The sequence below is a fragment of the Megascapheus bottae genome, chromosome 5 (genome assembly GCF_031878675.1).
Source record: "Megascapheus bottae isolate mThoBot1 chromosome 5, mThoBot2.hap1, whole genome shotgun sequence".
In the NCBI taxonomy this organism is placed as follows: Eukaryota; Metazoa; Chordata; class Mammalia; order Rodentia; family Geomyidae; genus Megascapheus; species Megascapheus bottae.
Window position 1 is genome coordinate 74976321 of NC_143513.1, and position 6166 is coordinate 74982486.

General features: G+C 44.9%; 1 long non-coding RNA gene across 1 annotated transcript; it reads left to right on the forward strand.

The window, feature by feature from the left end:
- Positions 1-1487: 1487 nt before the first annotated feature.
- LOC150063643 (uncharacterized) lies at positions 1488-2741 on the forward strand. Its single transcript, XR_016535448.1, has 4 exons — positions 1488-1568; positions 1762-1884; positions 2242-2334; positions 2438-2741. It is a non-coding gene; the product is annotated as an uncharacterized LOC150063643 (long non-coding RNA).
- The last annotated feature ends 3425 nt before the right edge of the window (positions 2742-6166 follow it).

Consider the following 6166-nt stretch of genomic DNA (forward strand, 5'->3'; position numbering starts at 1 on the left):
GAAGGAATCTCTCCAGGCTTGCCCTGGAACCCATGCCTTCCAACTCAGAAACTTCATTTCTGTCCTCCCTGCCTCCCCTTCCCTAGATTAGCTAATTCCAGCCCCTCTCCGATGAGCTCATTTCCTCCCCTTCTATTTCCTCACCTGTACAGGGAAGCTGGGGCCTTACCACCAGCCCCACCTTAGATCTATGTCACTCCTGAAGACACAAAATGTCCCCAAAGCAGTGGGCCTAGGGCCACTGACTCTTCCTCACCCTGGGGCATGAGAATTGGCTTCATACCTCCTCACCTCAATCTGCAGGCATAGCTCAGTGCTCACACACGCGCACCCTCTACCTCTCTTATTGACATGATTGTGCTACTTCCTTGCGGTGCCAACACACTGAATGTCTGCTACCCACTGTCCCAGTTTCTCACATTCAAAATTCCTCCTCCCATTCTACATCCTCGTATCAGACCTGACTCACATTTGGAGTGTGATAAAAACCATGGCAGAGCCAGGCACTGGTGGCTTGTAACTGTAATCCTAGCTACTCAAGAGACTGAGATCTGAGGATCAAGGTTCAAAGCCAGCCTGGGCAGGAAAACCCAGGAGACTCTTACCTCCAATTAACTATCAAAAGAAAGAAAGAAAGAAAGAAAGAAAGAAAGAAAGAAAGAAAGAAAGAAAGAAAGAAAGAAAGAAAAAAAAAAAAAAAAAAGCGGGGTTGTGAGTTTGGCCTAGTTAGTAGTAGACTGCTTGCCTAGCATGCACAAAGACCCGGGTTCGATTCCTCGGTGCCACATACATAGAAAAAGCCAGAAGTGGTGCTGTGGCTCAAGTGGTAAAGAGCTAGCCTTGAGGAAAGCCCAAGGACAGTGCCCATGAGTTCAAGCTCTAGGACTGGCAAAAAAAAAAGCCAGAAATGGAAGTGTGGCTCAAGTGGTAGAGCACTAGCCATGAGCAAAAAAGCTCAAGGACAGCACCCAGGCTGAGTTCAAGCCCTAGGACCAGCGCACACGCACACGCACACGCACACGCACACACACGCACACGCACAATGATGGCCTCTATCCCTCTCAAGCAAGAAGGAAATGATTTAACCAAATATGTTTCTAGAGAGATGCCCCAGTGGGAGGAAGAGGAGGACCTGAATAGAGCGAGGCCATGTCAGTAGTCAGGAGCAAAGAAGGTGGGAGAAGTGGGCAGGGTGGTGATGACAGAGCAAAGCTCAGGCGAGGCTCTCCCTATCAGGCGGAGTGCTCCGGTCACTTCCCCTCATCTGCTGAGGACGAGAGGCCCAGCTGGCTCTCCAACCTCGCTCCTGGCAAGTTCAACATCCTTCACCATGAGCATCCTGTGTCCATGTTTCACTTCAACAACTCCCGCACTCCACCCACCACCGCAACCAGGGTCGATCCACGTGGCAGGGCACATGGAGGGCTCTGACCTCGCCACAGATGACTCCTCACCTTACACTTCATGCTCAGCCTTCCAGCAAGTCCCCTCCATTCCTCCTCCCAACCAGACTTCTCCCCACGCCTTATTAGGCTTGATCCTCACAGCTGTGCGAACTCTCTCACCAGGTGACTTACACATCTGTTACTTCTACTCCTTATAGTTTCAGCCCCTGCCTTTTTATCAATTCTTTCTTGAAAACTATGAACATAATGGAATCTATAATCCATTCTAACTTTAAATCAATCCCACACCACCAATAATCTACTAACTCAAATTTCTCCATGCAATAGAATAACATGATTTTTTAAATTACTATAGGCCTGTGGACAGTACTGGAGACGACGTTAGATATTCACCAATGAAGAGTAATGCCTGATATAACAAGCACCACACCGAAAGCATCATCCAAACACATCCAATAATGGAAGCACCAATAAGAAAGTAAGAAGCAAAAGCACGGAGTGTACCTCGCTGTGAAGACGCAAGAGGACGCAGAGGGGAGCACATGGGGAGAGGGGTATATTCATTAGGAAGACGCTTGAGATCAACCCCAAGGCCTTGTGCAAGCCAGGCAAATGCTGTCTCTGCTACCCCTTCAGTACCCCAGTAACTCTGTGTGCATGTGTGTGCACACGCGCATGTCTCGGGGTGTGTGTGTGTGTGAGTGTGTGTGCACACATGCATGCACGCACCAGGTCTAGGAATGGATCTCAGGACCAGAACACTCTCTCTTAGCTTTTTCACTTAAGGGTGACACTCTACCACTTGAGCCACCACTCCACTTTTGGCCTTTTGCAGGTTAATTAAATAGTCTCCTGGGCTTTTCTGCCTGAGCTGACTTCAAATCACCTTCCTCAGATCTCAACCTCCTGAGTAGCTACAAGTACAGCTGTGAGCCCAGTTCCTTGCTTTTCTTTCTTTCTTTTATTTAAGAAACAGAGGGGTTGCACTTATATCAGAGTTTATTTTCAATTTCAATTTTATTTTGAAACAGTGTCTCAACTGCCCAGGCCAGCTTCAAACTCGGCATCTTCCTCCAGAGGCACTGGAAGCATAGACAAGAGCCTTCCCCCACTCACAGAGAAGGGGATTGTAAACAGGATATCTCCAGGCTCTCACAAAATACCTCCAGCAACAAAACAATTGCTACCCAAAGTCAGTGCAATCCCAGATGGAGGAAGGAAGAAAGAGCTGGGAGAGTGATCTGACATCTTCCCCTGGAGCCATCTCCCCGCTAGGGAAACTCAGGACACAGCCACCTGTCCTTAGTCCCAGTATGTTATGGCTAGAAATGCACAATCCAGGTTTTCCAGCTCCTGGTCCAATAAATCTGGCTGCCTAAGTACACACCAGAGAAAATGTCATCTTTGTGTTAGGTGGGTGGTCACAACTTGAAAGCAGATGACATCAGGACAAACTCAATGTTCTTATCTGGAATAATCCTCCTTGCGCAATTATACTGGCAGAGATTCGCTCCACCTATCATCCACATAGAAACCCCCAGGCTCCCAGATCTCCTCTGGCTGATAACAATACCCATGGGGGGAGGTCTACTTTCACCCTGAGGGAGGCTGGTGGCCAAGGATCAGGAGTGAGAGCTGAGCACAAGTCCTCTGTGTCTAAAGAAAACCCCACCACCACCACCCCACACACACCCAAACCAAAAACAATACTGAACAAAAGAAACCCAAGGCTGGGCCCCAATGGCTCACATCTTTAATCCTAGCTACCCAGGAGACTGAGATATAAGGACTGGGGTTCAAAGCCAGCCTGGACAGAAAGTCTGTGAGACTCTTTTCTCCAATTAACCACCTGAAAACCAGAAGTGGCAATGTGGCTCAAAGCAGCTGAGTGCTAGCTTTCATCAAAAGAGCTCAGGGACAAAGCCCAGGCCATGAGTTCAAGCCCCATGACCAAAAAATTAAAAAGTAATAAATAAAAAAGAAAAACAATAACAGGAACCAATGGCTCACACTTGTAATCCTAGCTACTCAGAAGGCTGAGATCTGAGGATCCTAGGCAAAAATCTTGTGGAACACTTTTTTTTTTTTTTCTGCCAGTCCTGGGCTTGAGCTCAGGGCCTGAGCACGATCCTCGGACTTTCTCAAGGCTAGAGCTGTACCACTTGAGCCTCAGCACCACTTCTGACTTTTTTTTTCTATAGATGTGGTGCCAGGGAATCGAACCCAGGTTTTCGTACATGCTAGGCAAATACCACCAGGCCAAACTCCCGGCCCCTTGTGGAACACTTTTATCTCCAATTAAACACCAGGAAAAAAAAAAAAACAGATGTGGAAGTGTGAGAGTGGCTCAAGTGGTAGACTACCCGCTGTGAATGAAAAAACTAATCAAAAGTGAGACACCAAGCTCAAGCCCCAGTACTGGCAATAGGAGAAAGACACAGAGCCAAAGACAGAACATCCAGAACAATTTCAAGAGACCAATTTTAAATGAACTAACAGTAAAAAGATTAGAGCAAAGCATAAAATGATAATTTCCAAAACGTATTAATTTCATTTCCTGGGTTTAAAGTATTAGATGAGGTTAAAATGCCTAAAAATTTTTACTGTGGACTTGTTACAATGGAGATTCCCAGGCATTACCATTAAAGATTCAAATGTCAGTTAAGAGCAACCCCCAGAAACACAAGCTCCTCTCCAACCCCAAATGCTGTGGATGCAGGAGGTCTAGAACCACCACCACTACCACCACCACCACCACCCCAGTCCTGAGGCTTGAACTCTGGGCCTGGGCACTGTCCCAGAATTCCTCTTTGCTCATGGCTAGCACTCTATCACTTGACCCACAGTGCCACTTCTGGCTTTTTCTGTCATTAATTGGAGATAAAAGAGTCTCACCAACTTTCCCACCAGGGTTGGCTTCGAACCAAGATCCTCAGATGTCTGCCTCCTGAGAAGCTTGGCACCACACTTTTAAAACCTTTTTAAAGTCTTTATCTAGTCTAGGAAACTAAACTACTCACAAATATTCACTTTGAAATGGCCAATAAGTCAGGTGCCAAGGATTCATACCTGTTATCCTAGCTACTAAGGAGGCTGAGATTTAGAGAATCAAGGATTCAAAATCAAGCCAGGCAGAAAAGTCCTTGAAATTCCAAGTCCAGTTAACCAGCCAAAGGCCCGACTAGAGGTGTGGCTCAAATGACAGGCAAGCAAGCTTAGCAAAAGGCCCTTGACTGTACAAACAGAAAAAGAAGCCTTGAATAACACAATAGCACATTAAACAGGATGAAAATTTAACATGCCATCAGCAGAACTGCAATGAAAACAATTACAAAAAGAAAATCAAGTCAAGCGCAATGGCTCACACTGGAATCCCAGCTACTCAGCGAGAGTCAAAAGCATCCTGATAGCCAATCTGAGCAAACAGTTAGTGAGACCCCATCTTCATGATAAACTGGGCATCCCAGTGTGCATCTGTCAAGAGAGCATTGTTAGGAGGCTGGAGGCTAGAGGCCAGCCCAGTCAATATACCACCTGAAAAAAAAATTTTTTTAAGGCACAAAACAGGATTAGGGCATGGCCCAAGTGGTAGAGTCAGCTTAGCATACAACAGGACCTGGGTCCCCAAATCCCAGTACTGCCAAAACAAAGGGGGGAAAAAGAGGACGGGGGTGGGAGAGAACATATTTTCCTAATCAAAATCATCCCAAACTTCTGTGTTTCAAAATTATCTGAAACATAAAAGAAAATGCTCAAGCATGGAGAGAGAGGGAACAATAAACAGAAAGAACAATAGTTACTATCTTAAATTACGTATTTTTTTCCAAATGAACTTAAATACCAAGAAAATTCACTGAATACAAATACAACATAAACAGATTAAAAAAAAAAAACCAACCTAAGGAAATTGGAAAGAAGGTAGTGGAAACAATGTAATACTAGCTTATTTAACCAAGAGTCCTAAATAAGATTCAATGGAGGTGATGACTAAAGTCAACCACAAGAACCTCCAGGGTTTATTTCAACATTACAATTTTCAAAACATTTATTCATTCAACAACCACACCCTGAGTATCCACTGGAAAGGAAGAAAACATGCAGGAATCCTAGCCTGGTAAGCCAGAGAGATTCTAATGTCCTTTCTACAAATATTTGTAATGAAGCAAATCCATACACATAGGGAAAAAAAAACCATAGACAAAGCATTGTCTATGTAGCTACTCTTCCCCCAGAAAGAAAGCTGGGATAAAAGTAAATTGTTATGCTAGAAAAATTGCATTTTCAGTTACTAGCTAATAAATATGGAAATGTTTTAGTTAAATATTGGGTTAAAAAATGACAGTTACACATCGTGTTGAATTCTCATGACAACACATAAAAACTGTAGTCATTTAGTTTCTCCAAAACCAATTCAGTTCTCTTTCTTTCTTGGTGGTACTGAAGTTTGAACTCAGTGGCTCGAGCTGCCGGTCAGGCTATCACTTGAGCTAATGTCCCCAGCCCTTCCCCACTCCCTTTACCCTCACCCTCACCCTAATCCTCTCATGCCTGGACTTGGCCATGCTAGGTGAGTGTCTACCTTGGCCCTTGAGGACTGTTTTCTGTACCTTCCCATAATTCCTAGATTCCGCAAAGCTGTCAATGTCATAATTACTATGCTTATTTAAGAAGACTTCTCTGTATAAAGTGATGAGCCACCAGTCTCTCTTTATATTATAGGTGGTTGGTTGAGTAAAATCACCACATTCAAAACAGAGTCC